This window comes from Strigops habroptila, chromosome 1 (genome assembly GCF_004027225.2).
Source record: "Strigops habroptila isolate Jane chromosome 1, bStrHab1.2.pri, whole genome shotgun sequence".
Lineage (NCBI taxonomy): Eukaryota > Metazoa > Chordata > Aves > Psittaciformes > Psittacidae > Strigops > Strigops habroptila.
The window spans coordinates 63,423,616-63,445,952 of NC_044277.2; the positions used below are offsets into that span (position 1 = coordinate 63,423,616).

General features: G+C 38.3%; 1 protein-coding gene across 2 annotated transcripts in view; it reads right to left on the reverse strand.

The window, feature by feature from the left end:
• GABBR2 (gamma-aminobutyric acid type B receptor subunit 2) overlaps positions 1-22,337 on the reverse strand; it is a 455,930-nt gene that overhangs the window by 409,171 nt on the left and 24,422 nt on the right. The window contains exon 2 of one of the 2 annotated variants that reach the window (XM_030507951.1): positions 12,856-13,763. The exons of the other annotated variant lie outside the window; for it this stretch is intronic. The gene's annotated coding sequence lies outside the window, so the exon portion shown is untranslated. The remainder of the gene's footprint in view (positions 1-12,855; positions 13,764-22,337) is intronic. 2 annotated transcript variants of the gene reach the window in all.

Consider the following 22,337-nt stretch of genomic DNA (forward strand, 5'->3'; position numbering starts at 1 on the left):
TCAAGATTGTTGACAGAGACAACTTCTGGGTCTGCTTCAATTTTATTATTCTCACAACAGCAGATGTAGGCAGGTCCTTGCTTCTCAGCCTGCCCTTGGCCAACTGAGTGACTTTCTGAGCTGCAGCGAACTGTGTCCAGCTGCTTCTGTCTCTAGGAAGTCTTTCCTGTCAATCCTGTCACTGGTACTCTGGTCCCTGCTCCTCTCCACAGCCTCCTGGATGCTGTTGCTGCCCTGCAGGCTCCCTGCTTCTTGCTGCCAGCCTCCCTCTGGGTGGATCTCTGTTCACCTACCCCAATGGGAGCAGCCTCCCATCTCCACTGAGGCCCTGCCCAAACAAGTCCTTTCAATTAAAGGAAGAAGATAAAAAAAAATAAAATGAAACAACTGAAAAAACAACCCAGAACTCTAAAGGAAATATACCATCATCTGCATCCCAGTCAGGTTTTACTCCATCCCCTTCTCTGCTACTACTTTTTCAGCCTGTCAGTGCAACTGGGGTAGTTGTTTTCCTTTATGGATCCCTCCACCTTATCCACCCAATCCAGAAATCCAGCCTTAACTTATCCCTTCCTCTCTCTTTCTCCAACCCTTACCTCTTCATTTTTCTAGTCTTTCCTTACCCTACAGCTTCTTCTGCTCAATGTGACTCTAAACTCATTCTTCTCTCCTTGTTAAACAAACTCTTGATTCTACTTGGTCATTCAGTTACTTCTTTCCATATGTAAGATTTTATGTCACCTTGAATTTTGCAGGATGTGGGATTGACTGGAGTATTCTGTTGTAGTCAGCTAAATACAATTTCAAGAATGTAAAAAAATCAAATTTTTGTCTTCCAGAAAAATATGTTTTCTATGCGGGAGGGGAGGGGGGATGAAGAGAGATTTTCTCATGCAAAAATGGAGATTTTTACTTTTTGCTCCAAACCCAGAGCAGGGAAAAACTCTACAGTACAATTTCACCTTCCTCCCTCCTCTCATCAAGAATGTCTATGGGTTTTTTTTATTATTATGGCTAGCTCCTGTTCTCACTGTTACCCATGTTACCTTATTCCCTGTATAAAACACGAGGGGAGGAGGTGTTCCTCTTTAGTGCTGTTACAGTTTATAACTCCCCAAACAATTCAATATACAGTTGATGCATCAAGTCTTGTCTCCTCCTTGTCAGCAACAGCAGTTTTTTACGCCAAATTGCCATCTTCCCTACAAAAATCTTCATACTTCCACACATTATGTTACAGAAAAATATTTATGCACAAAAATACACTCTTTCAAATATTTCCTTTAAATCTGTCCCAACAGGGCACTTACAAACCCTAAGGTACCTGTCAATCTGTTTAACTTATTTTTCTTACACTAATTGCTTGTGCTTTTCTACCACATTGGCCGCATGCCACTGTTATCCTACATCTTGTACCAAGAGAATGAGATCTCTGGGATAGGAACACCTTTTTGGTTACTAAAATTACATCATATGAAAAAGTTCTCTCTTTAGGACCCTACTTGTTATCATAAGATTAAAAAAATGAAGCATTTTGGATACCAATTCCTAATCTGTTCTGTAATTACAAACAGATTTGACACTGCCTCTTTATGCCAAGTTGTGTTTCATTTAAAACCCAGTTATGATCTGGTTGGTCACAATACATTTCTAAAGGAAACCAATACCTTTTGAAGTTGAATTGAAAGAAAAAGCAAGCAAAACAGGAAATATGTTTCCACTTTTTTATTAGAATGAGAGCTGTGGTAAATGTCAAACTGGACAAAGGACTACAAAGAAAATCAAGAGATTAGAAGCACAGAAGAGGTTCTGCTCAAATACAATTTATACATAGAAGCTTACACATGACGTACAGACAAAGTTTGTGATAGGATGCATTTACTGTTTTCTTAATATCCTTAAAAATTATAATGTGTACTGTACGGAATTAAGATGGGTTTCTGCAATTACTATTTTTTGAGCAATTCATCATCTCTGCTTTAAAAATACCATTTTTAATAATATTACTATTTAATTAGACAACCCAAAATGGATGTCAAGAGTAACAGTAAAGCAAATCCCTCATATCACCTTCAGTACCTTTGTGGAGACTAGCAACATCTCTTTTGGAAGAGATAGGAGGCATTCTGCACACACAGACAGCTCACAGATCTCCCCTGTGCAGTCCTCCCTGCAAACAGCACTGCAAGAGATGTGCATCTTGTGAGTCCACAGTCAGAAACCAAAGATGAAACTAGCCCGCAATCACCTTCCATGTTGCCTTCCTTCTCCAGCCTAATCAAATGTGAATTTCAACTTAAGTTTCAGGAAAATAGGCCTTGCATTTTAAAGTCATTTTTATGATTATGATAAAGAAGACCTGTGTATCTCAGACTGCAAAGTGTTGTTTATGCTGGTAAGACTTCTTAAAAGTATACCCCATTTTTTTGTGGAACTTGTAAGAACAGCATTATTTTAGAAAATATCTTACTATATTTCTCAATCATTTATCAAACACTATGACATGATGTAATTAGCCTGTAATGTATTTAGATGTAATTAGACTATAAGAGGGAAGATACTCTCTTCTATTTGGCACTGTATATGGAATACTCCATCCAGCTTTGGGTCTCCAGTAAAAGCCCACTTACAAGGCTGGTCAGGAGCCTGAAGCACACAGTGCAGCAGGTGGAGAGGTTGAGGGAGCTGGGCATGTTTAGTTTGCAGGGGAGCAGGCGGTGTGGCAACGTAAAAGTACTTGAAAAGGAGCTACGAAGATGACAGTCCTGGCAGATGTTATAACAGCAGGCAATAGCTACAAACTGCAGCATGGGAGATTTAGTTGGACATCAGGAATGACATTTTCACTGGAGCAGCACTGGGGCAGGTGACCCAGCAAGGATTTGGAGTCCATACCCTGGAGGCTGTTGAGGTTTGGCAAATTCAGCTGTCGATGAGCCGCTGCAGTGCGGGCAAGAGGGCTGCTTGGAGCATGAAGTTAGAGTATGTGACCACCTGAGATGCCTTCAAACCAACATGTCTACGATTCTAATGTAGTAGTATACACCTAACTGAACAGAGCCTATACTATTAGATTTTAAAACAGACTCCTACCTAAAAGTTAAGTATGCTACAAATATCTATTTGCAAATATGTTAACAAAGCTGGTAAAAATGTCTCTTGAAGTATTTTTGCTTTGAAGATCTTTTAGTATTTTCTGTACACATCTGCTAGTTTAACTGTTTTGCTGTAGTCAGTTCAGCTTTCGTTTGAAAATATCTAGAAAATTGAAAATATCTTTTATCTAATGGCACTCAGTAGGAAGGGACCAAAGAGAATATTTAAATCCATAAAAGGTGCTATGGAGCTTGACTAGTAGTTACACATCAAATATAAATGTACCTTACCTTTGACCAACCCTAAAGAGGTACTTTGAAATGTGAGCGCTATCTAACTTTAATAACTCTGTTTAAAATTAAAATGGAATAAAATTGTTCTGAACTGAAACTAGAGTTACACACCTCCTCACATTGATGTTCATTCAGAAAGAATTAAAATGTATTTATACCTTTCAATGGTAGTACTTTCTCTGAAGACTGATTTGGAGATTTGCATAAGCAGGTCTACTCGCACACTTAAAGCCAGTTATCATTTCTGTTTTCTACCCACAACTGCTTTAATTTTCATTCTTCCTCTTAAATGGAGGGAGGCATGAATTGTATTTCATTCCAGTCCCATCATGGCTTTGCCATCTATACACTATTCAGATCTTAAGCTAAAACAAAACAAAAGAACCCACTAGCATAAATCCAAACAGTATACATTTGCTAGTGATAAAAAAGGCTAGAAAAATAAGCAGCATATGCACTGTCTCTGGAGAAGCAAGGAAAAGGTCTATCATTTTCACATATATTTCCCACATGCCACCCCCCTGAAACAAAACAAAGTTTAAGTACACAACAAAAATCTTCATACCAACAGTACTAAAGGCTGAAGAAAGTATATTTCAGAACCCTCTCTGGCAAGTATCTGTCATCTCCTCCACTCCTCCTGAACTTGCTGCTGCTTTTCCAAATTACTCAGCCTCTCAATGAATTACTTGAGAGTCCAGGCTATCCAGGAGTTTTCATGTCATAGTACATTGAAAGGAATGTTATTAATAGACAGGAAAATACTCTTTTGAGGGGAAGAAGGAAAGGATCTACTCATCTTGGGGCATCCAGCAAGGTCACCATTTCAAGGAATCTGAAGGAAACCGTATCTACAAGATGGACACCTTTTTATAACTTTTGTACTATTTTTTTCTTTCCTGCACCATGGCATTTGAGATTCAGAAAAAAATCTTGAGGGAGCTGGCTGTTGTATGAGAAGCGCAGGTAGAACTGGGCAAAAAGTAGTTCTAGGAGAGGGAACTGACCCTGTATGAATCAGGCAGCTCAGAACTGGGTAAGTTGTTGCGAGCTGTCAGTAACAACGATGTAAATGAAGGCTTCCTGCCTTACTGCGCGCCATTACCATAGATACAGAAAATAATTCAAGTTTTTTGGCTTTTTTATTTTTATTTGGCTAGCAAAGTGCTTGCTATGCTTCACTGCTGAAATCACAGAAAGTTCTAAAACCATGTTGCACTGCAGCTGCCAGACATAATGATGGAGGCTGATGCATAGCTGTTCAGCTGGAAACTGCCAAGGGACAAACAAGGAAAAAAAATCAGTGCTACATTTGCAGATACTCACACAATGGCATGTTGTGTGTAAGTGGCTCCTTTTCCATGCATTCCTATATATTTATTTTTCAAATACTGCAATTTTAACCAAAATTATTTCAATGACAACCTTGACATTGTCTTCTCTGTCAGGCAGCAACACCTTTCAATACTTTCTGGCAGCATGCACTAACTATCTTTTTAAGTTCATATAGTAAATATATAATACATAACTAATATGTTATATATATAATTATTCTATCTTCTGTAATGATCTGGAGCCTTATCTCCCCAAGATACAGCTTTGCCAGTGACAAACAATAATCAGTTCTTCTGTGTGTGCAGAAGATGTATACGTATTTTAGCAAAAACACCAATGGGAACACATTTTTATAGTGTACATCACTTCAGAAACACAAAATGAGATATCCACTTAGATGATGCAGGAACTGGAGTACAATCCACTTAATACTACATTTTATCACAGTGTAATTTTTCTCCCCAAATTAACCTGATGGGCAATTCTAGTACAGAACAGGAATGCAGTAAATTATCCCACCTTCATCTTACAGATAATGGAGCAAATCATGACCCTCTGTAACTGAGTTTTAATATGTTACAGCACAAAATGTCAATTACAGGTCAACCTGTCAATGGAGTAATCTGAGCAACTGAAACTAGTTGACCTTTCTGGTATGCTGTTCCAGGACCAGAACCGCTCCCCTGCTAAGCAGCAGCAGATGGCCAGAGCTGTGTAGTTCTGCTTCCCGGTGAAAAGTAATTTGTTTTTCAGGACTGTTAGGTATGCAAAGAAAGAAGATGCAGGATTTAAGAATCCCAGCCTAACAAAAAAGTGTGTCTGCAAAAGGAGCAAGCAAAGTGAGTGGCTGGCTGGCTGGCTGGGGGCTGTTGAGCTTAACCGAGTTCACCTGCAACTTACACAGCCGCGCGGGCTCCTGTGTTAGTCTGGAGTGTCCATGTTAACCAGAGCTACCCAGAAACGCTCATCTTAGAGTGCTGCGTGTCAGAAACAGCATGTGCCTGTGTTACAGCACAAGAACCAGAACAGTGGAAAAGAACACCGTGACTGAAAATTAAAAAAGCAGAAACTGAAGAGGGGAAAAAACATGAAGCATGAAGTCAAGAAGATTGAAATATTACAGGAAAAACAAAATTTCATAACAGTTATGAAAAATAAAATTTAAAAATAAAACCTGAGGTTGAGGAAGAACAAAAAAAGAAGTCTTAAGTCTGGCTAAATAGTTGTCTCTTACACACTGTGGATTCAAAATACAAAATCTGGAAGAAAAACCTACAGTAAAAGTATTACTGGTTGATTCCCAAAGGCCAAGAAACAACAAAAAAATTTACTTCTGTCCTCATAAATTAAAATACACCCCACTAGTAGTCTGGCTTTATTCTGTTCAAATTTCTTTTCTTTTGACAGCATATAAAAGGAATAACACCAGTGTATTAAAGGAAGCTTTTACAGGGGAACACTTACGCTATCCCAAAAACTGAATCTTTTTTTCTCCCTAATATTCTTAAGGCATGCAGTCTTCAATATCAGCAAATAACTTTACTGATCACCTTAAATATTAACTTTCTGGAATGTTTATGTAGCATATTGAATACAGAATGACAGTGCATGATCTTAGGTCGCCCAAAAAGTACCTGAGGCTAAGAAAAGATTCATTTTGGAGATAACTTTTCAGAAGTTACTAATAATCTAGATATTTTCTTCTTTAAGCATGCTGCATTTTTTAATGTGAGATGAAGTTGTGTTCCATTTGGGCAAACAGCATTTTGTTAATATGGCTGTTGAATATTTTTTTAATTCAAGCAGAGCAGGTTCCCTAAAATAACTTGTTTAAAAAGAATTTGTATTCAGCAGTGCTCATAAATAAACAGAGTTTAAAAAAAATCCACTCATTAGTGGTGAGTGGGAAGCCACTAATTCCCTGTTGTAGGTCCTAAGCCAACATTCGTGCTAGTTTTAGACTTTCATTTTTAAAGCTATTAAGATTAATCCTTTTGAAGCAAATAAAGCATTTCAAATGAATGTACAAAAACTAAATGAGTGAGGTTTCGATTCTGAAAAGAGCTTATGCTCTACTCATGTTTTTACCAGAAATTAACGTTTCTGATCAATTTTGCTGTTATTCATTTGAAGATATCCAAAGAAAAAAATAATTTTCAGTACTCCTAATATTCCTTAGATAAGCGCACCTGATGTGCGTACGATGGGAGATAAGTTAGGAAAGAGGCAAAGAAATTAAGGTTTTATATTTGAACCTCTTAGCTCTGACGCGTGACCTACAGGCTAGCATTAAGTCCCTTGTTTACACGTAGCCATCTATGTAAAAACCTAATCTGGCTATATGCACTTTTGGCAAACTCTTCCAGACAGATGAATGGATTTCCCCAAAGGAGATGTGAACTAAACATTTATGATCTTACTGGGTATAAAGTCAAAAAAGTTTTGCTTGTTGGAATGATGCATCACCTTAAATTTCTGCTAAAAATTCTTACTACCATTGACTTTATAAGGCATTGTGATCAAATTATTACTGTTTGTTGCATCCCCTGCAGAGTGCTCACAGACACTAATCTCACTAATTCCTCTTGTGCATGCATAATACTTTACGTAGTGTAGCTCAAAAAAGCCTATCTGTGTTAAATTAAATTTGTAAAGCAAATGTCCAGATAAAATGATCAAGCTTAATATACATTACATCTGATCTTAATAATAAAAGACAGAAATAGGCTATAACAGAAATTTAACTCATTCTCTGGTTAGCAAATGTGGCATTTGGGGAAAAAAATATTGTCAAGCATGTGAGAGTAGGAATGTATATGTATATGTGTACGTATACATATAAGTATATGCCTACAAATATACACGCAGATGAAGTGCTCAATCTGAAAATTAGATACCCAGGAATTATGCAGACAGTTTGTGTTGCTTTAATTGAAAACTTCTGCCACACAGGTAGAATTGGAAGACTCCGTTTCAGGTCTTCACTTGAAGAAAATTGAGAAATATTGGTATTGAGGAGTGGTAAGGCATTACAGACAGTCTTTGTTCTCTCACTTAGTTTTCTTTGCACATATGAGCCATCTGCTTGGAGGAAAATGGGAAAATGTCACTTTTAATAAACATACAATGCCTGTGGCAAATTATGATTGTATTTGACAATCCTACAAAAGTACAGAGGAGGCAAGTTTGTTAATGCTGATTATCTTCCAGATCTTCAATAGATTTTCAACAGCCATTAAAATAGGCATCTTCAAAGAACTTGTCAGGGGAAAAGTAAAATATTGTTATGTGGAACAAATTCTATCATACAAAAATACTTTTTACATGGATTCCTACCGAGGATCACCAGTCTTTCTGCAAGAATAGGAGAATGTTTCTGATCACATTTCCTACTGCATTTGAAATTATTACTGTTTAATTTTGTGACAGCATTCCCTTAATTGTCAAACATTACATGTCATTTTGCATTTCTTATTGCCTGAGCAAACGCACTAAACTTGGTATTTTAAATCATCCATCTTGAAAGCAAAAACGTACACGAACTTTAACAGCCTGTGCAAATACAAAATTAGGCCAGGATCTTATAATGTATAATGAAATTATTATTAATTGGTCAATTAAAAAAAAAAAACACAAAAAAATGTTATTGTTGGTAAGTAATGTATTCCTTGAGAACAGATCATAGGACAATGAATCTGTGAGGTCTCATTATGCTACAATGTCTGCCAAAACCACTCTTCCATCTTCTGCCAAAACCTTTGATCTAAGTTTTATTATGATTTCCACATTATAAAAGAATTTATCTTTCTTATAAATTTACTAAAATTAGGGTTGCATTAAACCAAAATAGCAGGATGAGAAAAATGTTGAAAACCAGCTCTAGGTCCACATCATCTGTGTGTCTGTGCTTAGATCTCCGCAATCCAGCCAGCAACCAGCAAACAACGACTGAACAGAAGCCTGTGGAAAGGACAACTTCTGCCCAGGGTACACCTTGCTTCCACTGAAATTGCTCCCAAAAGAGCAGAGAGCAACTGGGGAAAAGCCTTCCCTTTGGCAAAGAGCTTGACTGAAAAGACTTCAGTTTTAGAATCACACCGAACTGCTCGCAAAATATTCTAAGATCAAGATCAAAACATGCATTCTCAAAAAAGACATCCTGGACATTCCTAAAATAGAAAGATAATGGACAAGGTTTCTAGAGCAAGAGCCTACCACTGTGACCTGCTGAAGTAATTGCTCTTCTAGGAACATAGTGAGCTTGTATTTCTGATGCCAGAAGATCCGTGTTCAGCCTACAGAACAGACCTGAAGAAAACTGCACAAAGGAAACTGCAAAGGAGAGCCCTACTGTCCCCAGGGGTTCTGTCCCACAGAACAAAGTGTTCCTGGAAAGATTTTCACTTGTAAGAAGGCACAACGATGCAGACACTTTTGGAGGCTGCTGGTACTGCCAGACTTGCCTTCTGTTTTCCTGAGTTTTTGGTCTGGACAATACATCCTTTCTGATAACCAATGGATTACCCATGTTCTTCCCTTGTCCCTTCGTCATCAGCTCACCCCTGAGTGACTGAGTGGGTGACCCCCACCCCATAAATAAACTTATATTTTGTCTCTGTAATACCTGACTTTAAAATTACAACATTTTATAGACCATACATGCTTCAAAATACAGAATTCTAACTGCATGCTAAAAGAAACCTAGTTTTGGTCAAAAATAGAACCATACCCACCTTTGCGCCATCTTTCTGTATTAGCTCATGTGTACATCCAGAAAGAAAAAGTGCTTGAAGGTCCGAAGTCATCACTGACACTATTGCTTTACATTACTATTGCTTCATTTTATTTTATAATAAATGCTACAATATAGTACACTATATATGGTATATATACCATACTATTATTATATCTTCTGACATATCAATGTATTGGTGAGAAGACAATATACCATTATGTGCATTATAAATGACAAAAAGAGTTCATGAGGGCAATGTAGCAAATGCCTCTACATAAATCTCTGGCTGCCTTATCTACTCTCTTTAGTCTTACAGTTAAAGAAACACTTGGGCCTTCTAAGCAGCTCTACAGCAACCCTCTGGATTTTCATTTAGATAATATTTTCCATAGCTTTCCACAATAAAAGCCATTTCTATGCAGATGTAGAACTTTAAAAGGTGATGTAAAGCTGGCTGCTGAGGAAATATCCTTTGTTACATAAATCTTTTTATAAAAATCGAACCAATTTAAGCCAATCTATGCAGATCAGAGTATAAAAATCTGTCTCACACAAACAAAAATTTGCTGTTTCACACACACAAAAATACTACCTTGGGCTTGGGGCTTCAGTTCCTCCATCATCGACTAGCACAGCATACGAATCACAGGCATGCATCAGTCTACACAGAACATAAACTTTCAGCAGGAAGTAAATAGTTGCCTCTTTCAATGAGGAAAGAGAAAACGCACAGGTGACTTGTTCTTTCTTGCTGGTTTCAGGAAGGTGGGGTTGTTTTTTTTGCCTTTTTTTAACTAGAGTTTCTCACTATCCATTCATCAATAAAACCACAAGAACACATGCTACCCTAAGTCCAAGACACTGTGAAGCACTGTTCAGGAGCAGCAACTCCTGGAATAAGGCTACTTTGGGACAGAGTATTCATCAGCTACATGGACAGAGAAGGAAGGTCTCCCATTTCTCCTGCTCTGCCAGGGATATGGGCTGAGAAGGAAGAAGGATTGAGGGAAGAAGGACCTAGCCTGACGTGTTTTTACATGACTAAGAACAGTGAAATGTCCACGTGACAGTGGACAAATGACATTTGTGGAGCACCATATGACAGACTAACAAATGGGAACAGGTATGAAAAAATACGTAGAAGAAGAGCGAACGATAACTAGAAACTTAACCTAGGTCCTAACTTGGGATCATCACTCCTCTCCAGCTCACCCACCTCTGCTAGCCCACAGCTAGGACTTTTCTGGACAGAAACACAGTCTCTGCCTTTTGGCTTGCAGAGCTGGGTGTTCATTACTACCAACTGGGAAGCAAGAACTGTGATTGCTCTGTATGAAGTCAGACTGTATCTTCTATTGGAGTATTATGTTGTTATGGTCCTCTTATCCACAGAGAACAAGGGAAAATCAATCTAGCAGGACTTTTTTGTTTGACAAAGGGTTTTGCTCATGTTTCCTAAAGAGATCTGAAACCTCTCTACAGGGACAAATGAATACAAGAGTCACTGCTTCAAAGACATACAGAATTTGCAGGTATCATTTAGCAGCAAAGATGTACAGGATAAGCCCTTGTACCTATTCAAAACTTGGGAACAGAGCTGCATACAACACAAATCGGGGTAGAGGCAGAGAATCTCAGGAGAAACTGAGTTGAAGGAAAAGAGAGTAGAGATAAAAGCATTTATATGTACTTACATAGATTAAGCTGGGCAAATTGACAACAAGCCAATATGCACTTATGGAAGTGGCTGGCGGCAACTGATTACAGGAAAAGGAGGGGAGAAAAATCAGAAACTTCTGAGCACTTCTAGGATATATGCATCCATGTAATGAGATGGAACAGCTGAAGAGAAGAAAGTGATTTTGCAGGGCCACCAAGAAAATCTCTTTAAGAGAACATCACTTGTTTGGCCCCAGGGAGAAGAGTAGTTAGATTAAACATGCACACTCTATCCTATGCAATGGGGAGAATATAGCACTAAAGAAATCGAAAACTGACTTCAGCTCTGTGGATCATATAAGCCATTTTTTTACCATAACTTTCTCACACATAAACCTAAACCCCACTAAAATCAAATTTTTTATTTTCGGTCCTCATTACTTTTAAATAAACTTTATTTAAGGCCTGCTTTGCATGAAGACTTGACCTGCTCTTCTGAAGAAAAGTGTTCAGGCTTACAGAGTAAAGTGGCTGGAAAGCCATTTTTGTACCTGCCCAAGTGGCCATAGTCAGAAAGGCACCATCCCAATGCACTGCAAGAGACAGAGCTAAGGGATACTGTAAGATTAGAAATACACAACAGAGAGACAAGGATCTTTTATTACCTACTATCTTGAGACTGGCATCATCATTTTTTTGTTCGTGTACTGCCTTCCTCTTGTATGACAATCTGCCTCTGCTGTGACTTGGCTACTTTGGCAGGTCACTTCTCAGCCCCACTCCCTCCGATGTTATCAGCCGCCTTCTGCAACCTATCAGTAACATCTCTAGACACACCTATCAGCATTACTTCTGAATACCATGGTGAAACCCTTCTTTGGGCTCTTTCAAATTATAAGACCCATGGCGTGGCTGTTCCTTGACTGGCATGCTTTATCAGAAACTTATCCTGGAAAGTTCTGAAGAAAAAACTGATTTGCACATCCTCTATTCTGCCTAACATTTCCAGACCTACCCAGGCAGAGGCCCCTGTTCTTGCAAAGCAGCCCCTAACGGCACTCCAGACCTTCTTCTTAGGGCAAACCCCTAAAAAAAGTCATGGGGGTAATGTTCCATAATCAAGTTTTAGTCTCAACTTTCTACCTCCCTATGGTTTGTTTTTCTTTTAACACCGCTGCAGGAATGCCAAGGAATTGGTTTTGTGTTCATCTCCAGACACAGCAGCCTAAGACTCATATTAAACTGTGTCAGCCACTGCAATGGTTACACATTTACTTATTTAGTGCCTTTATTTCCAAAAAATAACAACTATATGAAAGAAACAAGAAAAAATAACAATGCTATAGATGATTAGGGTGCAAAACTAAAAAAAAAAAAAAAAAAAGAACAAACTTGCTGGTCAAAATGTCGCCTTTGGTCTACTCCTTACTTTGATGCACTCTCTCAATTTAAAAGTATGTTGTTGATTATGAAGTAATTTACACTACTGTCTTGTTACACCTATGAAGATAAACAAATATATTTGTTAATGTATGTAGATTTCAATGACGCACACATTTTATTCCATTAAAAGCTAGCGGCAGGACAGATTGCTGCAGTGTTAATGGAAGCACATTGTTCCTTCCTCTTCCCATTTTCTTAGTTCTAGCAGGAATTTCTCATTTGACCTTGAGCAAGGCATTTAAATTCTTTGCACCCGTGTTTTCTCATCTGTAAAATTAAGGCTATAATACCTACCTACTTCACAAGAGGGACAGTGTTAAATTTAATGTATTAATATTTTAAAGTGTTTTCAGACAGCTGGATCAAAACCACTACAGAAGGTAAGTTATTATTAAATTATGCTTCACTGAGTTGATGCTGTTGCATTACTGTATCTGATTAAATACAGAAAAATATTCAAGTGACACCTCCTGGATTTCTTTTTTTCCAGAAGATGAAATTGATGTTCTTTCACCAGCCTACAGATGGACTTGGAAGCTTATTTTGGAGAAAGAAAGGCGGCAAGGAAATGTAGCAGAGTCAACAGAAGTGAGAGAGTCCTGCAGAGCGGATGATTACGAGGGCATTTAAAGCAAGCGTGAGGTAGAGCAGAAGGCCACTGTGCCTTGTGCCCCACCATGACACATCAGTCTCTTGTAGCAATACGGTCTCCATTCATCTCCGTGCCAGTGGGATAGGAACACCCCCTCAGTACCATCACATTAACTGCTGCATTTGGCTTCCACTCAGAGTAAGGAAGTGCAAGATCTGTAGCCTGGAGTCACTTTCCTGGTGGAGCCAACCAGCTCCCAGGCACAGTTCAGATAGACTTTGAGTCTGTTCAGTCACGGCAGCTAATCCGTCTACGGTGAACATGGCACACAAAAATGTCAATTATAAAAAGCGGGGTTTATCGCAGGAGGATTGTTCATACCTGATGCCTCTCCTACATCTCCTCTTGACCTGATGCGCAGATGCCTGGTCTTGTCCTGTGATCTCACATCAGGATCTTGTTGTGTGGGGGGAAGGGGAAGGAGTGTTTGGAGCAAGAGCTGCAGGAAGATGAGAAGGGTTTTTGACAGCATGTTGAGTTGGATGTTGTACTGGTGTTGATGCCGCTGGTCCCAATGCCATCAAGGCATTTCTTGTGGATGACAAGGAATCTAGGAAAGTAGTGATTAACATGCATATCAGTGGGATTGACAAGCTATGTTGTCTGCTTTGTGCTAATGTATTGCATGGACAACACCTATTCTAGGCATATCAGAATCAGCATATAGATTTAGACTACAGACTTAAATCAGAAATAGTCAGCATCTTTCCCAATAAATAAAGAAAAATTGTTTGATGGATCCATCTGCTCAATAGACCATGGAGATCAGATTCTGTTTGGTGAGAGAACGTTTTTGCCTCGCAGGGTACAAATGGATAGTAGGCAACATTCTTTCAGATTGCACAAAGACCGATTCATTTGCTTTCCCATTCCTCCATCCCCGATTCATCACTCCAAAGGCAAGAGAAAAATAAGTACAACATTAGGTTCGATAACCTTCTGATAGTAGTGTGCTATTAAATATACACAAATCAGGAAGCTTGAAAAAATACAAGCAGGGAGCATACTGTCGACCTTCCAAATCTGCCAAGAATACTGAAATGGAGGTTGCCAAGTCTAAGGTTGTATATATTTTATGTCATTTCTGACACCATGCTGCATACATCAAAGTATCCACTGTCGTCTTTTTTTTTCTTATCAGATCTACAGAGAGGCTAGACTACATGTTTTATTACTATACCGAAGATCACACAGCTTTCTAAACAGCAGTGACGCTATTTCAATTTCTTGAGAAAAATCTGTGGGATGTGAAAACTTACCACAAAAGCAGTAATGGCACTTTTGTTTGCTTGAATCTGTTTGCTGTGTAAAATGTGCAGCAGCTCCTAGTGTTAACCCTGTATGTTAACTTTACTTTCTGTTGGTATTACATACAAATGCTCTCGATTTTCGTCTCTTCACCAAGGCATGTGAAAGCCTTTCACAATGACTTTGCTTTTTTTCCTCCACCTCGTATTTTGTAAAATCTAAGTCAAGTGCCGGAAGTTGATTTCAACATGGCATCTGTTTTATTTATTTGCTTATTTGGCTGACTGTTTGTTAGTTTTAAAATAAGTCCCTGTTATAATTCTAATACAAGCACATCCAAAATCAGCCTTCTGCTGCCAAAAATTTTTTGTGTCCTTTGATTGAAAGATCAGCCACTTCCTTTGGCATTTTCATGCCAAATGTTAACCTGGATCCTCTGTCAGCAGCAAAGAGGTAACATTTTGCAGCCTATTACACATGGAATAGGCTACCTTTGCATACTGCATGTAACTTTTATCAAATGATTAATGATCTGAATAACCCTATTCCTGAGTGGTAAGCATGAAAATGTATTGTCAGAATATCCTCAACTGGGAGATCACTACCTGATCACTACTGCAGCAAAACAGTTATCTTCCACCTCTTATTTCAGTGATGCCATATCTTCTAATATTTACAACTCTACCCTACAGCGAGGCTGGCTGGAGGAACAATGATGTGATTTATATGCGAAAGCCATTTACCCAAAATAAGCTACAATAAAATAAAGTACACTCAAAAGTATAATTTAAGACCACTATTGTCATGAGAAGATAAAGTACGTAAATTTGTATTTCATTTAGGAATAGCACAGCAGTGTTTCCAGTAATCTTTCAAGTGACTAATTCAGCAGGCTGTTGCAGGGCAATAGGGCTGTTTAAGTAGCAAGCTAATTTCCTGATATTAATTTTATGCACAGAATATAAAACCTCATAGATAATCATTTGGCTAATTACAAGGGCAAGGTGAAATGGCACTCTGTTGGAAAAGAAAGGTGTAGAGAAGGAAAGAAAGAACTAGAGAACAGATACAGTGAGAAGTAAGGATGTCGAGTCATGAGGAGAGTTAGAACACAGAGGCTGCTGTCAGAGGTGAAAGGAACAGGAGGAGGTACAGAAAAGATGATCACTTTCTGGACAGGTAAAAGCATAGCCCCCTACTGTGGTTTTTTTGTAACGATTTAGAAATGAAGTGATTCAAGAGGTTTCCATGTATCACTACTCTTAGCACAATAAAAACCCACTCTATTTAATACTTTAAGTTCCACATGTTGAGAGGTCTGTTCCACAGTTCTTCATCTTCTTCCTAGCTGTTTCACAACACAAAAAGGAGAGGGAACATGGAGTTGTTTGTTCTGTGTGATGCAGCAAGTACATTTATACCCCTGGCATTTCCCTTCCTTTGGCAGCTCCTCTACAGAACGCCCTGTGCGTGAAGAATACAGAAGCAGCAGGACAGAACATCACAGCAATCTGTGTATCTGAAGCTGAGATAGTATCTCCAGCACTGAAGCTAAGAAACAATTTCAGTGACATCTGGCAGAACTTGCCAGATGTTAATATATGAATTCATGCATGGTAAGACAGGAAGAAATGCAGATCTTCAGTGAATGAGGTGTACATTGAAGGGCTGAGAAAAAGCAGCAGAAATGAGCCATAAAAGAGAGAAGCAAAGCAAAAAAAAAAAAAAAAAAGTAGGTCCTTCATATGATCATTTCTCAAGCATACTTTAGATTTAAGCGAATGTCATTATATGTCTTTGTTCTTATCAGATGACAACTTCTTACAAGGCTTTGGTGCATTTGAAGTAAGAGATCTTGACCATATATACAAAAAAGATATTAAAAAAATATATGAATTCAGATTTAGGGATGTGTTATAGCCAATGTAAATATGAGACTATTGGTGTAGAAAGAACTGATTGTCCCAAACCGTCTCTAAATATCTTTTTGTTAAAATATATGTTCCCTTGCCAGTAATGAACAAAGATACATTTAATCCTCTATCTAAAACTGAGGAAAACTGCCAAGTTAAGTTACACGCATCAAAGATCTACAGACTTTGTCTACTGCTAAAGCTGGAACTCTGCATTTGTCTATATGGAATTGTACCTATATTTTCCAATTCATCAAGATCATATTAAATTTTAATTCCATCCCCCAGCTAAAACCAAGGAAAAAACATCAATACAAATTTACAGATCATGTCCTGAACTTCTGTGCAGATGTCAGTTAAGTAAGAGCATGTTGCATTTTTATTTTAGATTCCAGCAGAAATGTTCACAGGTTATGGCCCCAAGTTTGCCTGTTCCCGACTTTCAGAAAGATTTAAAATGCATTACTCTAAACTACTCAAGTCATCTCAATAACTATGGAACTCCTACTGTAAAAGCAACTTGAAGCTACAGGATGCCAACAAAAGTCAGTTACCAGACCTGTTATCTATGGAGTCTTTGATAAACAAGCAAAGCAGCCACTGTTCCCACAGACTCTTTGTTTTGGACCAGGCATTCACCAGACAGGATACATTTTACAGATTTTCGGGTTCTGGTCACACCAGGTTAATCTCCCTCACACAATTTTGTGTTTGTTTTGTGTCTCACTGAGGCACCCGTTTCACTTTCCAAACACTGCCTATGCAAGGTCTTACCAGACTTGTGTAAACCCATTATTTAGGTTCTCATCCTCCAGTGCTCCACATAAGAGTGTCGGATCCCACCACTGATTATATCAGATGATGGCACCACCACTGCCACATGCAGAGCACTGTATAACTCTGTAGACTTCTGCAGCCTATGAGAAAGCCCGTGAGAGTATTCACCCAAGGCCCTTCTTGCAAACCAACACATGCCAGTGTTGTGGGCTCCCCTGTACAGAGGAATTGAACAGTACTTGTCTGATGGTTCAGGATGATGGGGAATTTGACAGCTGCTTCTCTCCAGGACTACATGCTGTGTAAGTATATATACTACTGCTGCTACTACTACAATACTACTAGTATCCCTACTCCTACTACTGCCATTACTGCCAGAAACAACAAATATGTAATAATTATCTCCCTTTATATTGAAATGCCATTCCTTCAGATTTAAAGAACCCTGACTTGCAAACTGGAGACTCTTTCATAATAACCAGAAAAGTTCTTTTTTCTTTTTCTCATAAAATACCTTAGTTTTAAATAATAAAGATTTTTCCACAGTTTTTTGTTTGTTGGTTGGGGGTTTTTTTTCTTGATGTATCTCAAAACTTCTACCCTAAAAACATTTGGAGCCTCATGATGAGTAACTGTGATTCTACCACTGTTAAGCTTACATATAGATTGACATTTGAGTCAGGTTTAATATAATAGATGAACCCAACTACTGGCTGATTCCGGTTATGTTAAGGTGTTCAGTGACTTTTAAGAGTTGCAAAAAAAACCCCTACTTCTCTGGCAGGCTGGGGAATTAACAGCATACTGAAACACAGAACTCTTTTCAGGTTGTTTGCTTTGTTAGGGAGAGCTTTTCATCTGCCTGTTATTAAGAGAACTTGTTTATATCTGCCAGATGACTATTGCAACACTGAGTGCAGGAGTAGTGAACAATTAACTCATTTATCTCACTGTGCCTTTGCAAATTATTTATGGCAAAATGCAGATTTTAATATTGGCAAAATGCAGGTTTGCTCATTAACTGATTAGCATCAATCCATTTTCATTTCTACCATTCTTACAGAGTTCAAGTTATATATGGATTAAAAGAATGTAATGTACCTCCTTGTATTCACTTTCCTATGCACTTTTCTCCCTTTTCTTGCCATTTGGTTAGGTGTTCAGTTTTTTTAAGAGATACTATTTCACATTAATAAGACTTTTCTAATTTTAAGATGGGAAGTGAGTGGGGTAACATGAATAACTTTGACTTTTTAACATGGTTAAGTAAAATATTCAATTCTTAGCAATTTCAATTATCTTTCAGGTTTCCTATTGAACAGCAAATTCGGGTAACCTCATACTTGGTTCTTATACAGCTGTTTTCACCATGGACAAAACAGGAAATTATCAGTCTGTCAATACTTCATATACCCAGATATTCCTGAAATTTCTTCAGTGCTTCCCACTCAGGCTCAACTTACCTCATCTTGCTAGACAATCAGAGAACCACAAAATGGATGAGGTTGAAAGGGACATATGGGGATCACCTAGTCCAACCGCCATGCTCAAAGCAGGGTCATGGTGTTACTGCTCCCTGGGGGTAGGACTTTGCACTTACCTTTACTGAACTTCATGAGGTTCCTGTCTGTCCGTTTTTCCACCCTGTTGAGATCCCTCTAGCACACCCACCTGGTATATCAGCCATTTCTCCCAGTTTTGTATCATCCACAAACTTGTTGAGGGTATAGTCTACCCCACCATCCTGATCATTAATTGAGAGCAATGCTGGCCCCAGTGTTGATGCCTCGGGTACACCACTAGCAACTGATCTTCAGCTAGGCTTTGTGCCGCTGATCGCTACATATTGAGCCTGCCAGTTCAGACAGCTCTCAGTTCACCTCGCTGTCCACTTCACTAGCCCATACTTCATCAGCTTGTAAGCTGCTTGTTGTTGTTAGGATGTCATCACCAATGCTGTCCAGAAACTTCCTGAGCTGTTCATGCCCTTCTGTGTTGTCTCTCCAGCAAATGTGAGAGTGGCACAAGTCACCCACAAGATGATGAGATGATAGCTCAATACATTAGTTGCACTTTACCTTCATACTAGTGACTCACCAAATACCATCTGTTTTGCCTTCCCTTACATACAGTTACGAAATTAAATTTTAACCTAAAGTTTGTACATGAAGTGCTCCAACCCACTTGGTAACCCTCTGCTGGACTCATGCCATTATGTCCATGTCTTGGGGACTTTTATCTGACCAACTTTTGCAAAGTCTGTTTATAAACTACTTGTTCTGTCATACACACAATTTCCACTCATATTTCTGCTTTAGCACTACCAATCAGACCTACATGAATTGCACACTGTTAGCAGAGATAAATTTAAAAGCCTCTTAAGAATATGCTCAATCTCTTATCATTAGAAAGAAGAAGCACAAAATTGAGTTTCAGATAGCTAACTAACTACATTCATTAAGGTAAATTTGAAGTTGTTAACACGGTATATTTCTTCAAAGTCAAATGGAACAATAGTCAAAGGAAACATCTGCTCCACACAGGAAAGAAGGGCAGGAATTTAGGTTCCACTGCAAAAGGGCCAGCAGATACTATGCTCCTTACTTGAATGCTACACATTATGAATCTCTTTCATATTTTTCTAGTATCATCCATTACAGATGTTCAAAAGTCATGAGTCAGGCTCCAAGATATCATGAAACTGAGCCTAATCATAATGAATTTTTATTGCTTAGTTGCCTTTTGATTTCTGAATGCATTCCTATTACCTTTTCAAATTTTATTCTGCAATCACACAAGTGGCTGCAAGTCTATTTTTAAATGAAAGCATAAGAGTGGCTTCCTGACCATTCATCACACCACCTTCCTCACTGCTTCCAGCACTTCAGAGCGCTCTCCTATTTGGTTTTTTCCTAGCACACTGTGGAAAGTGTCCAAGACATCAGCTTCATTTCAAGGTCCCAGAGTTTTCCCACATTTCTTTATCCTCTAAAAAAGCCGTGTTTGGGCAATCCTGAGTCACAAGAAGGAAAGGATGAGCTGGGCCAACCTTTACATGTAATAATAATAGGAGCAGCAATTTTATATATCAGTTCAAACAAATCAGAGGAACTGGTGCAGGACAGAACTGTCTGGGTGACTCCCCTGTGCCTTATGCCTTAGGTGCTACAAATAATGGACTAACACTCAAATATGACCAGAAATACCAAGAATCTATGTGGATATTCCAGTGAAACCAGAAACCACAGTCATTGTGTTCTACTTGTGATATCTGGGCCAATTAATATTTAATTAACACAAGCAAAATCAACGGTACAAAAAAAAAAAAAAAGAAAAATTAAGAAAGCTTGGTCGGTTTCTTTTAAAGGGAAGTCAGTAGAGTTAATTTCCTGGAATGTGATACTTGGGATTGACCTCTTTCAAATCAGGCAGCATGAGGATTCAACTGGATCCCAGCTGTGCAAGTGTCTTTTCTGACTGAAGCATCAAGCAGGCCTCTGACCAGCCTCATCACCTATCATCTCTGAACCCCTTCTATTACTCCTGTATTCATATTTTTGACAGAGTACAGCTCATATGTAGACGTGTCACTGATTTATCTAATGTCTGTTTATAATATTGTATCCACTATTTTCCATCTCATTTGTTATGCACTGCATTTTGATTTTACTATACTTGTTTTCCTGATGCATTTGCCCACTAAGTACGAATTTTAATTGAAAACTAAACTTGAACTCACTTAGAATATTTGAAATCTAGCATATCATTTTATATTATCTCACCAAATTAATTACATATGATGACATGTGTGACAGGATAGTCTGAACTGTGGCAGGAGTACTACAGTGATGCTAAGTTTGGGAAAGCTGATTATGATTAGACTGTCAAAGGATCAGTGTCAGAACAGTCCTGTTTAACATTTTAATTTTTATATGGAGGGAATAAACAACTGGTTAATTTGCTAGAAATTTGCTGATGCTATTAAACTGGGTGCTCCTGAGAATACTAATGAAGACAAGGAAATAATAGCAAGGAACTTAGTTTAGAAATATGTTGAGAAAATAACAACAGAGATTAAATTTTCAAAGCTGTAAAATTATTAATTAGCAAAAGCATCCTGCAAAATGAAGATATTCAATAACAAAACCAAACCTGAAGACAGTGCTAGCAGCAGCACTGGAAGCAGAAAATTAGACAAACATGAAATCTACAGTGGAGGTAATGAAAACATGTATTTGGTAACATAGGCAGATTCTGGAAGGTATCAGTCCCTCAGGTGCAAAGACAAATTTCTATTACTGGGTTTAATTCTCAGACACTAAATGGATGGTCTCTCAAGTAAAAACCTACATGGCATCCAGGCACTCCATTACCACACACAGACTTGAAGGTATTTCCTGGGTTAAAAGATTGGTACATGAATAGAATAGAGTGAAAAAACTATAAACGCACAACTTTGCAAAGCAGCTGGTCAACACTACAGTTGACAGTATCTGAACAGTACAAACAAGAAGTCTCTATCTACATATCCATATACACAGTGTGATTCATTTGACCTTAGACAGTTACTAAATATTCTTGGTTAGTTTTATAGGCAGCGGAAAGAAACAGACTTTTCTAGGACAGGATTCATCTCATCCTAAAGCAGACATCTAAATGTCTTGACTATAAAGGCTGACCAGCTCAGACACATATATCTAAAAGTAGGTGTGATGAATCAGACATCATCTTTATATACATCATCACCTATCTCAGCTCAGCTCATCTTTCATGGGTCCTATCCATACATGTGGATCCTGGTTATGGATCAGGTCTTAAGAAGGAAGAGGAAGTATTTAAGAACTTTATAAGGCTAAATTAGCAGTAGTTAGATTAAAAAAATAACGTATTCTCGATAAGCTTCAAGGCAGAAATCCGTGCAAGCTAAGTGTATTAGAGAGCAATTGTTTAAATAAGAAGTAATGGGACCTTTGGAAATACCATCGTTTCAAATTAGATAACAGTAGTTCTCTTCCAGAGATTTAAAGAAACGTCTGTAAAGTATAAGAGCTCTTATACAGAAGAGATGAAACCCAAAGAAAGAAAACAGTCATTTGGATTTTGTATTCAGAACTAGCAAAAATCCCACACCTTTTCCTATGGAACTAGATAGGTACACAGATTTACGCATTCAGGCTTTTTAGGTA